The 12,355-nt window shown below is 45.6% G+C and overlaps 1 long non-coding RNA gene across 1 annotated transcript; it reads left to right on the top strand.

The window, feature by feature from the left end:
• Positions 1–1,945: 1,945 nt before the first annotated feature.
• LOC141092579 (uncharacterized) lies at positions 1,946–11,525 on the top strand. Its single transcript, XR_012232841.1, has 2 exons — positions 1,946–4,676; positions 10,740–11,525. It is a non-coding gene; the product is annotated as an uncharacterized lncRNA (long non-coding RNA).
• Positions 11,526–12,355: the final 830 nt, after the last annotated feature.

Genomic DNA, 12,355 nt, shown 5'->3' on the forward strand with positions numbered 1-12,355 from the left:
CACATGGCCTAAAGGTCTTCGAGCAGGCTCTAGGTGGGAGCCAAGGAGGCAGCCTCAATTTGTATGAACTCAACACGGAAGACCCTCTTAAGCTCACAAGAAATTATGTGCTGAGCCAAACCAACGAACCCCTGACCACCAACAACATTACCGTCAGCACCGATCTCTCTCTAGAGCATCAGGTTGTTGATCTTTTGGAAGTGCATTGAGCAGCAGGGTGGTGTGCTGGTTAAAGGGAAAAAAAAATCTCTTAAATCTTCTGCCTGAGCGAGTGTGAACAAGCTGAGTGTGACTTGAGCGTAAGTGCGAACTGTGGTAAGTGTGTGACTTGTGATTCAGTGAAGAGGTGTTTGGGAAAACTTTTAACAAATACCTGTGTGAGTTGCTGAATTGTGGGTTGCTGAGTTCTTTCTACCTGTTCAATTTTGGGGGGCTTGTTTAACCTATTTTTTCTCTCTACAGGGTTAATCTCTTATTTTACTATCTGTCATTTTAAGGGTTAACTATATTGCATTTAAATCTTGAGGAGTAACTATATTCACAAGAGGTTAATTAAGGGTGGGAGTTCATAATTAAGGGTTTATAAGGGGCAGCTGGTTTGGGCTCAAGTCCTTTTAGAAGTGCATTGAGCAGCAGGGTGGTGTGCTGGTAAAAGGGAAAAAAAAAATCTTTTTAATCTTTTGCCTGAGCGAGTGTGAACGAGCTGAGTGTGACCTGAGCGTAAGTGTGAACTGTGGTAAGTGTGTGACTTGTGATTCAGTGACTTTGGATTCAGGGAGTTTCCAAGGGAGGTATTACTGAATTACTGTTATATTTTATTAATACTTTTTTTAACTCATCTTTTCTGTCTGGTGCAATCCCCATTAGGATGTGCTCAATTATCGCCAATGCCATCCAGTGTACGTCTTGCCGCATATATGAAATCCTTGAACAGCCGGTCGAGGGTGCATAATGCTATGTGCGAGATGTGAGCATTTGGAAGCCCAGATACTGGATCTAAATGTGCAGCTGGCAACACTGAGATCCATAGACAATATGGAAAGGAGTCTTCTGCTCAATGAGCAGACAGTCAATTGGAAAAATTAGGGGGGATGCTAGGTTGGAGCTGCAGGACAATGAAGCAGCTAGCTGGGTGACAGTTAGAAGGCGGGGCAGAGGGAAGAGCACCAGGGAGGCTAGTCCTGATCTGGCACACCCCAATAAGTTTGCTAAGTTGGCAGATGATGGGAGTGTTAGTGCAGGAGTAGTACTGCTGCAGCAAGGCATGTCCTCTGAAAGCCGGACGAGTGTCTGCTCCAGTAAGGGGGGAAATAGGAGAGCAGGGCAGGCCAGACAGGTGCTGGTAGTGGGGGAGTCAATTATTAGGGGAACAGATAGGGCAATCTGTCTCAAAGATAGGGATCGTCGAACGGTGTGCTGCCTACCTGGCGCTCGAGTCTGACACATCGCTGATCTGGTTGACAGATTACTGGGAGGGGCTGGTGAGGATCCAGCGGTCATGGTGCACATTGGCACAAATGACAAAGTTAGAGGTAGGTGGAAGGTCCTTAAAAATGATTTCAGGGAATTAGGCTGCAAGCTTAAAGCAAGGACCTCCATGGTGGTATTTTCAGAAATACTTCCTGTACCACTTGCCCCGCCAGAGAGGCAACGGGAGTTTAGGGAGGTTAATAAGTGGCTCAGGAATTGGTGTAGGAAGGAGGGGTTTAGGTTCCTGGAGAACTGGGCCGACTTCTCAGTTGGCTACAGGTTCTACGCTAGGGACGGGCTGCACCTCAATGGGGAGGGTGCAGCTGTGCAGGGGAGAAAATGGCTAGAAGGTTGGAGGAGTGTTTAAACAAGGGACGGGGGGGAGAGTATTCCTTTTATAGGAGGGGAAGACAGTGCAGATAGAGACCTGGGCACAAATAATGAAATTGGGGGTGGGGGTGGCATGGGGGGTGGGGTTAGAACAGTTAATAATTTAAGAAAGAATAGAGGTACAGAGAGATACATAAAGTGCATGTATACTAATGCCAGAAGCCTCACCAACAAAATGGAGGAATTGGAGTTAATGTTGTTGGAACATAATTATGACATGGTGGGGATATCTGAGACATGGCTGGACGAGAGCCATGACTGGGCGGTTAATTTACAGGGCTATAGTCTGTTCAGAAAGGACCGTACAATAAGCGAGGGGGAGGCGTGTGTTTATATGTAAAATCATCCTTAAAACCCATCCTGCGTGATAATATACTGTATATGAATCTAATGAAAATGTAGAGTCCCTGTGGGTGGAGATAAGGGGAGGGTGAAAAAATAATACTGCAAATTACTGATAGGGGTTTGTTATAAGTCTCCAAAAATAATGGAAGCAACGGAGAATATCCTCATCAAGCAAATAGATGAAGTAGCGACTCAAGGAGAAGTCATTATCATGGGGGACTTCAACTACCCTGAAATACATTGGGGAACCGAAACCTGCAGTTCCAGCAAAGGTAATAGGTTTTTGACAACTATGAGAGACAATTACCTTTCACAACTGGTTCAGGACCCAACAAGAGGGGGGGCACTGCTAGACCTAATATTAACCAACAGGCCAGACCGCATATCAAATATAAGGGTTGAGGGTCACTTGGGTAATAGTGATCACAAAATAATAAGTTATCAGGTGTCCTTTAATAAGATGTGTAGTAGAGGGGAAACTAGGACACTAAACTTCAGGAAAGCAATTTTCCAATGGATGAGAGATGATCTTGGTGCAATTAACTGGGACGATATCCTGAGACATAAAAATTCACAAAGAAAATGGGAGGCGTTTACAGTATTAGCATCCTGAATAGGACCTGTGCACAATATATACTGTATGGGAATAAACATGCTAGAAATAGAAGGAAACCACTATGGCTAAATAGAGCTGTAAGGGGTGCAATAAGAGATAAAAATAAAGCATTTAGAGAATTAAAGCAAGTAGGTAGTGATGAGGTATTAAATAAATACAGAAGATTAAATAAATTCTGTTAAAAGCAAATCAAGGCAGCAAAGATTGAGACAGAGAGACTCATTGCCAGAGAAAGTAAAAATAATCCCAAAATAATCTTTAACTACATAAATAGTAAGAAGCTAAAAAATGATAGTGTTGGCCCCCTTAAAAATAGTCTGGGTGAAATGGTGGATGAGGATGAGGAAAAAGATAATATGCTAAATGACTTTTTTTCAAGAGTATTTACACAAGAAAATCCCATGATGGATAACATGATCAGTGATAAAAATTCTCCATTAAATGTCAACTGCTTAACCCAGCAGGAAGTACGGCAGCATCTAACAATCACTAAAATTGACAAATCCCCAGGCCCGGATGGGATACACCACCGAGTACTGCAGGAATTAAGCACAGTCATAGATAGACCATTATTTTTAATCTTGAAAGATTCCATAATAACAGGGTCTGTACCACAGGACTGGCATATGGCAAATGTGGTGCCTTATATTCAAAAAGGGGACAAAAACTGAACTTGGAAATTATAGGCCAGTAAGTTTAACCTCAACTGTGGGTAAAATCCTGGAGGGTTTTCTAAGAGATACTATACTGGAGTATCTGGAGAAGAATAACCTCATGACCCAATATCAACATGGGCTTACAAGGGACCGTTCCTGTCAGACTAATCTGATAAGCTTTTATGAAGAGGTAAGTTCCAGACTGGACCAAGGGAATGCAGTGGATGTGATGTACATGGACTTTTCAAAAGCTTTTGATACGGTACCACACAAAAGGTTGATACATAAAATGAGAACAATGGGGATAGGGGAAAATATGCGTAAGTGGGTTAAGAGATGGCTCAGGGATAGGAAACAAAGGGTGGTTATTAATGGAGCACACTCAGACTGGGTCACGGTTAGCAGTTGGGTACCACAGGGGTCAATTTTGGGCCCGCTTCTTTTTAACAAATTTATTAATGACCTTGTAGGGGGCATAGAGAGTAGAATTTCAATATTTGCAGATGACACTAAACTCTGCAGGGTAATCAATACAGAGGAGGACAATTTTATATTACAGGAGGATTTATGTAAATTAGAAGCTTGGGCTGATAAATGGCAAATGAGCTTTTATGGGGATAAATGTAAGGTCATGCACTTGGGTAGAACGAACAGGATGTATAATTATGTGCTTAATTGTAAAACACTGGGCAAAACTGTCACTGAAAAAGACCTGGGTGTATGGGTGGACGACAAACTCACATTTAGTGGCCAGTGTCAGGCAGCTGCTGCAAAGGCAAATAAAATAATGGGATGCATTAAAAGAGGCATAGATGCTCATGAAGAGAACATAATTTTCCCTCTATATAAGTTACTAGTGCGACCACACTTAGAATACTGTGTACAGTTCTGGTCTCCGGTGTATAAGAAAGACATAGCTGAATTGGAGCGTGTGCAGAGAAGCGGCCAAGGTTATTAGAGAACTAGGGGGTCTGCAATACCAAGACAGATTATTACACTTGGGGTTATTTAGTTTGGAAAATCGAAGGCTTAGGGGTGATCTTATTACAATGTATAAATATATGCGGGGACAGTACAAAGACATTTCTAATGATCTTTTTACTCTTAGACCTGTGACAGGGACAAAGGGGCATCCTCTACATCTGGAGGAAAGAAGGTTTAAGCATACTCACAGATGCGGATTCTTTACTGTAAGAACGGTGAGACTATAGAACTCTCTGCCATATGATGTTGTAATGAGTGATTCTCTACTATGATTTAAGAAGGGACTGGATGCCTTTCTTGAAAAGTATAATATTACAGGGTATATACACTAGTTTCCTTAATATTACGTTGATCCAGGGAGCTAGTCTGATTGCCGTATGTGGAGTCGGGAAGGAATTTTTTTCCCCAATGTGAAGCTTACTGTTTGCCACATGGGTTTTTTTTTGCCTTCCTCTGGATCAACAAGTTAGGGCAAGTTAGGATAAGATATGGGTTGAACTAGATGGACTTAAACTCTTCCTTCCACCTTAATAACTATGTCACTATGTTACTATCTGCCTGCAGCTTCCAGCTTTCAAGGTCAGTCCAATGGGCCACAAACATTCAAACCTAAACCTCCTTCATGTGTAAATACACGGCCTGACTCTACACCTCAGCAAATGCCATACGCCAACATCTACATGCAACCTGACATGCCGACAAGGCACTACGCTCCTGATAACTGTGTGGTTCCAGTCCCGCATACAACAGAGATCATATGCCACAAACCAGTTGACGAAGCCACCTAGTTGTGGCGACACGCGTCGGGCATCTCCACAAGCTCCCCCAGCAATAGACATTCCTGTATGATTGTATTCAGCTTGCATTGGGAGGGATGAGTATACATCTCATTTGAGTGGTTCCTTGTATGTATGTCATTAGTGACAATTATATTATGCATTTTTGGGAATTTTTACCTTCCCTTCTTGTGGATCTCTTATAGTTTTACATTTGGTGATTGGAGTTATTGGGAATGTTCATGGTTGCATTTCTATAGCTTATATTAGCATGTTGGTGACAAATGAATAGGTATTGTTTTACCTTTCTATAGGTGTAGTTGATCTATTATGCTTATATTCAACTAGATTATGGCCCGATGCTATTGCATCGGGAGGATGCGATAGCATCACACCTCTTGCCATGTTAACCCCCAACACACACACTCCTCAACACACACTCCTTTCACCTTTCACCATCTCCACTCACTCTTTCACTCCACATACGACCCCTTCTCTCACTCCGTCTCTCATACTCACGCCGTCATCGCCGCTGCTCCACGATCCCCGACATCTTCTTACGCCGGCGCCATCCTGGATCCAGACGTTGTCCACGCCGGCGACATGTTCTTGCGGCGACGCCATCTTGAGTATCGTGAAATCCCGCGATAGTCAAGATAGCGTCGCCGGAAGAACATGTCGCCGGCGTGGACGACATCGGGATCCAAAATGGCGTCGGCGTAATCTCGCGAGATTTCGCCGACGCCATCTTTTTGGATCCCGAGTCGTCCACGCCAGCGACATGTTCTTGCGGCGACGCCATCTTGAATCTCGCGGGATTTCACGAAATCCAAGATGGCGTCGCCGCAAGAACATGTCGGCGGCCTGGAGAACGTCTGGATCCAGGATCACGGCGGCGGAGGAAGATGTCGGGGCAGCGACGATGACGGTGTGAGTATGAGAAACGGAGTGAGAGAAAGGAACGTATGTGGAGTGAAAGAGTGAGTGGACGTGAGTGGAGGTGAAAGGTGAGAGGAGTGTGTGTTGAGGCGGTGTGGTGTGTTGAGGGTTAACGTGCGTGTGTGTGTGGTGACGTCACCGGTTACAACTGGACGGAAGTTGTTACAACCGGAAGCTGGTTAGGGCATTTATTATTATAGATGATGAGGAAGAAGCCGTCTGTTGTTGGGGGTGATGGCGTGTAGAGGCTTCTTCAGCCAATGTAATAGATTTAGAGTTAGGGGATTCGTGTGTGAGACGACGGAGTTTATAAGCCTTAATCTTGTCAAGTCGATGCTGTTTTTCCTCAGGAGTCTCATTAGCATGGCGTTGTTTTTGTCGTAGTGCTAAAGCTGCTTTCCTTTCACTGGCATTGGCATACTGTGCATCGGTATTGAATGGTGGTATTGATAGGGCAGAAACAGATTGCTGATTAGTTATGTCAGTGAACGGCATATGGGATGAAGTGTAGCAGTAAATTGTTCCACATGCTGATGTGGAAGCATCCTGTTGTGAGTCTAATAATAATGATGAGGAAGAGGCCGTCTGTTGTCGGCGGTGACGGCATGCAGAGGCTTCTTCAGCCAATCTTATGGATTTAGAGTTAGGGGATTCGTGTGTGAGGCGACGGCGTTTATAAGCCTTAATCTTCTCAAGGCGATGGTGTTTTTCCTCATGAGTCTCATTAGCACGGCGTTGTTTTTGTCGTAGTGCTAAATCTGCTTTCCTTTCACTGGCATTGGCATACTTTTTGTTATGACTCATGTTGGCACAGGTAAAGGAGTCTATTTGGCAGTTATCTGGCAGTGAAGAAGGCGTCCTGGAGTATTGTAGAGTAAACAGATACTAATTGACCCTGTAATTGCCCAGCAGTAGTTATGAAGTGGTAGTGGCAAATTGGCCCTGTAGTTAGACACCGGCAGAGGAGCAAGGCAGCAGTAGTTATGGCGGTAGAGGCAAATTGGCCCTGTAATTAGACACCGGCAGAGGAGCAAGGCAGCAGTAGTTATGGCGGTAGAGGCAAATTGGCCCTGTAATTAGACACCGGCAGAGGAGCAAGGCAGCAGTAGTTATGGCGGTAGAGGCAAATTGGCCCTGTAATTAGACACCGGCAGAGGAGCAAGGCAGCAGTAGTTATGGCGGTAGAGGCAAATTGGCCCTGTAATTAGACACAGGCAGTGAACAGTCAGAGGAGCAAGGCAGCAGTACTTATGGCGGTAGAGGCAAATTGGCCCTGTAATTAGACACCGGCAGAGGAGGAAGGCAGCAGTAGTTATGGCGGTATTGGCACATTGGCCCTGTAATTGGACACCAGCAGAGGAGCAATGCAGCAGTAGTTATGGCGGTAGAGGCAAATTGATCCTGTAATTAGACACCGGCAGAGGAGCAAGGCAGCAGTAGTTATGGCAGTAGAGGCAAATTGATCCTGTAATTAGACACAGGCAGAGGAGCAAGGCAGCAGTAGTTATGGCGGTAGAGGCAAATTGGCCCTGTAAATTAGACACTGGCAGAGGAGCAAGGCAGCAGTAGTTATGGTGGTAGAGGCAAATTGGCCCTGTAATTAGACACCGGCAGAGGAGCAAGGCAGCAGTAGTTATGGCGGTATAGGCAAATTGGCCCTGTAATTAGACACCGGCAGAGGAGCAATGCAGCAGTAGTTATGGCGGTAGAGGCAAATTAGCCCTGTAATTAGACACCGGCAGAGGAGCAAGGCAGCAGTAGTTATGGCGGTAGAGGCAAATTAGCCCTGTAATTAGACACCGGCAGAGGAGCAAGGCAGCAGTAGTTATGGCGGTAGAGGCAAATTAGCCCTGTAATTAGACACCGGCAGAGGAGCAAGGCAGCAGTAGTTATGGCGGTAGAGGCAAATTGGCCCTGTAATTAGACACAGGCAGTAAACAGGCAGATGACCAAAGCAGCAGTAGTTATGGCGATAGAGGCGAATTGGCCCCGTAATTAGACACTGGCAGAGGACAAAGGCAGCAGTAGTTATGGCAGTATAGGCAAATTGGCCCTGTAATTAGACACCGGCAGAGGACAAAGGCAGTAGTTATGGCGGTATAGGCAAATTGGTCCTGTAATTAGACACCGGCAGAGGAGCAAGGCAGCAGTAGTTATGGCGGTAGAGGCAAATTGGCCCTGTAATTAGACACCGGCAGAGGAGCAAGGCAGCAGTAGTTATGGCGGTACAGGCAAATTGGTCCAGTAATTAGACACCGGCAGTAAACAGGCATAGGACCAAGGCAGCAGTAGTTATGGTGGTACAGGCAATGCCAAGCGTCCGCACAGCAAGTCGGCGTGAGGTAAATGACGCAATTTCACGAATGCAAGATGGCGTCGGCGGACGTCGTTAACACCTCTTGCCATGTTAACCCTCAACACACCACACCGCCTCAACACACACTCCTCTCACCTTTCACCTCCACTCATGTCCACTCACTCTTTCACTCCACATACATTCCTTTCTCTCACTCCGTTTCTCATACTCACACCGTCATCGTCGCTGCCCCGACATCTTCCTCCGCCGCCACGATCCAGGATCCAGACGTTCTCCAGGCCGCCGACATGTTCTTGCGGGACGCCATCTTGGATTTCGTGAAATCCCGCGATATTCAAGATAGCGTCGCCGCAACAACATGTCGCTGGCGTGGACGACATCGGGATCCAAAAAGATGGCGTCGGCGAAATCTCGCGAGATTACGCCGACGCCATTTTGGATCCCGATGTCGCCCACGCCAGCGACATATTCTTGCGGGACGCCATCTTGGATGTCGTGAAGTCCCGCGATATTCAAGATGGCGTCGCCGCAACAACATGTCGCTGGCATGGGCGACATCGGGATCCAAAATGGCGTCGGCGTAATCTCGCGAGGTTTTGCCGACGCCATCTTTTTGGATCCCGATGTCGTCCACGCCAGCGACATATTGTTGCGGCGACGCCATCTTGAATCTCGCGGGACTTCACGACATCCAAGATGGCGTCCCGCAAGAACATGTCGGCGGCCTGGAGAACGTCTGGATCCTGGATCGCGGCGGCGGAGGAAGATGTCGGGGCAGCGACGATGACGGTGTGAGTATGAGAAACGGAGTGAGAGAAAGGAACGTATGTGGAGTGAAAGAGTGAGTGGACATGAGTGGAGGTGAAAGGTGAGAGGAGTGTGTGTTGAGGCGGTGTGGTGTGTTGAGGGTTAACATGTGCGTGTGTGTGTGGTGACGTCACCTGTTACAACTGGACGGAAGTTGTTACAACCGGAAGCTGGTTAGGGCATTTATTATTATAGATAATTACTTTGTGTTATTATCATTGATTTCTACACCTATCATCTTGAATGCTATACTGTCTTTTGGGATATAAGCCAACATAAACCACTTTTGTATAATATGTGCTTTTTTTGGGGGAGTTTTCTAGCTCTATTGTGGGCCAGCAGGGTTTATTGTCATATCTATGACCTTTTTAAATGTTTTTAATTGGTTATGTCCAATTTTTGTATCCAATAAAATGATTTTGTCCATTCAGGTGATCCTGGTTTAAGTCTGTAGCTTTTCTTTATTTTCTATGGTTGTTGATTTACAGACTTTATATCCCTTTTGTGTGGTGCCCTCTAAATTTTCTTTATTTGGCCAATGGTCTTATCACCAAGTGTTGTGAATTCTCTTTCTGGGCTCCCTCTGGTGGATACTGAAGGTAGTGGAGCTGGTCAGATTGACAGAGGTGTTGCGAGTTCTCTTTCTAGGCACCCTCTGGTGGTTACTGGAGGTAGTGGAGCTGGTCAGATTGACAGAGGCTTGCCACCTGATAATGAAAATGACTTTTGGTGATCTGGGGTTTCTGACTGAAGTCAGAAGTTTTGACTTCCTTCAATCCCTGCTGGTGATTTTCTTCCTGTGCCTTCTGAGGTCTGATGTCTTCTGCTCTGTTCCTGCATGGTTTAGCTAAGTAGTTCATTTGCTAATCTTTTTGCATTTGATCTGGTTTTGTCTATCTCTGCTTTGTGCGGGTCAGCTTGCTCCTGCCGGGGCTGTGCTGGATCACCGCCCATATGTTACTGCTTGTGTCAGTTTGTTCTGTCCCCTGTTAGACTGGCCTCTTTTTGCTTTGCTTTCAGTATTTACCAGAGTGCTGATATAGTGGGGGCGAAGTCGTGTGACTTCAGTGTTTTTTTGAGCATCAGGCGTGTTGGATATTTCAGGGTTTTTTGCGTGACTGCAGACAGTGTCTTTCCTTTCCTGTCCTGTCTAGTCAGTCTGGGCCCCATCATTTGCTCAGTCTATTTTTCTGCCTGCGTTTGTGTTTTCATCTTGTCTCACCGACAATATATGTTTGGGGGCTATCTATTCCTTTGGGGTCTGCTCTGGGGCAGTTTAGATTTCACCTTTCTTGCTTTAGGCTGAGTTAGCTCTCCGGCTGTGCCGAGGCGTCTAGGGCATCGTAGGTAAACTTCACGGCTGTTGCTAGTTGTGTGGATAGGATCAGGGGTCTGCAATCTGCTTATTTACCAACCTCTCTGGTTTTCTGGTGGCTTAGCTTGGTCCTGCTATCCTCCTCGGTGACCCAGTCATAACAACCAAGGCTATGTCCAGTGAGTATGGAAAGACCCAAAAGGTGGAAGTCAAGGTAACAAAAGGTGGTTCATCACGACTTTTCCTTCGCCCAGTCACCGAACGTGTACTGCTTCTACCAAAGGAGGACATCACATAAAAGTTGTTTCTACTGGACACAGCTCATGATGGAGAGCATACCAACATACACCCTTAACTGTAAAGAACTTGAACTTTCATCTTTGGATTGTTTGGGTTGGTGGAAGTGTTGGCATGTTGCAGCTTCCCCAATCTGAAGATAGGTTCTCCTATGGACTTGGACTATCCATCTGTTGAGGACTTCATGTCATCAACCAAGAATTGGACTTACAAATGTTACAGTTTATTTTTGCATGTTGTGTTTCTTTTTTGTTTTCCAGGTTTCTAGGACGTCATTGATCATCACACGTCGTGTCAAGTTGAATCATCATGAAATCTAAAGATTTTAGTCGGGGAGTGTCATGTCCCATGATTTAGAGTCATACAGATAGTATTGCATTTAAACATATTGTTGTTTTTCATTGCTGTGTATAGATCTGTTCCTTTTAGAGACTGTCTCCTCCGCCCTCGCATGTGACTCTCATTTCTGTAACCCCTCCTTTTTCTCCATCTTTGAGTCTTTCTCCATCTTGGAGACACACAGCTCTGTAAAAGGAAAGTCTCTTTTTACCTACTGTAACTGTGTATTATGCAAGGATTTAGCTGAGAATAAACCTTCTACTGGACCTTCAAACGTGCTCTTTCCAGTCGAGTTTAAGCTATCTGCGGACATCACTAAATGTGAGTAATGGTAAACAGATGCCATGAGATGGCACTCTGAGCGCCCAACATTTACAGTTTAGCCATGGAGGCAGAATACTAACTTTTATTAAATTTTATGGGGAAAAATAGAAAATATTATTGTTTCTTGATGTCTTAAAAATGTGAACGTGTTCTTGTCATGGTGGGATGGCTAACTACCCTATGTTTTTACATGTACTATTATTATTTACTTATGTACTTATTGTAGGGAATGTTCTAATTTTGATTTCGTTTTTTCTTGGGTTTTGTCTGTGAAATGGCCACAGTGTGAACGTGCTCTTACACTTTGCACATATACCAGCCTATACCCTTACTCATTTCTTTGGTTTTGCTGTAATCTCTTGTACTTTGTACAAACAGGGGCATGGACCCCCTTTCTGAGCTAAGTATTTCAACTGTATAGCTTCTTTTGAATGGGTGTCTCAGACGGTAGTTTGTCCTGCTCGGCACTAAGGGTACCGTTACACTTAGCGATGCACCAGCGATCCCGACAACGATTTGGATCGCTGGTGCATCGCTAAGTGGTCGCTAGTGAGCTGCCACACAGGCAGATCTCACTAGCGACATAGCAGCGGTCGGGGGTCGCTACTTACCTGTCAGACGCGGCGATCCTGACGTCCTCCCGCCCGCGTCCACGTGTCACTTGTCAGCGCCACAGGAAGCCCAGCAGGAAGCGCCCGACGAGAAATGGTCCAGGACCTTCTCGCGCGACCAGCGATGAGCAGCGGGGGAGCCGGTCGGAGGTAAGTATCAGACATAGCA

This window comes from Dendrobates tinctorius, unplaced genomic scaffold (assembly GCF_039654945.1).
Source record: "Dendrobates tinctorius isolate UK_male_01 unplaced genomic scaffold, ASM3965494v1 ptg000060l, whole genome shotgun sequence".
Lineage (NCBI taxonomy): Eukaryota > Metazoa > Chordata > Amphibia > Anura > Dendrobatidae > Dendrobates > Dendrobates tinctorius.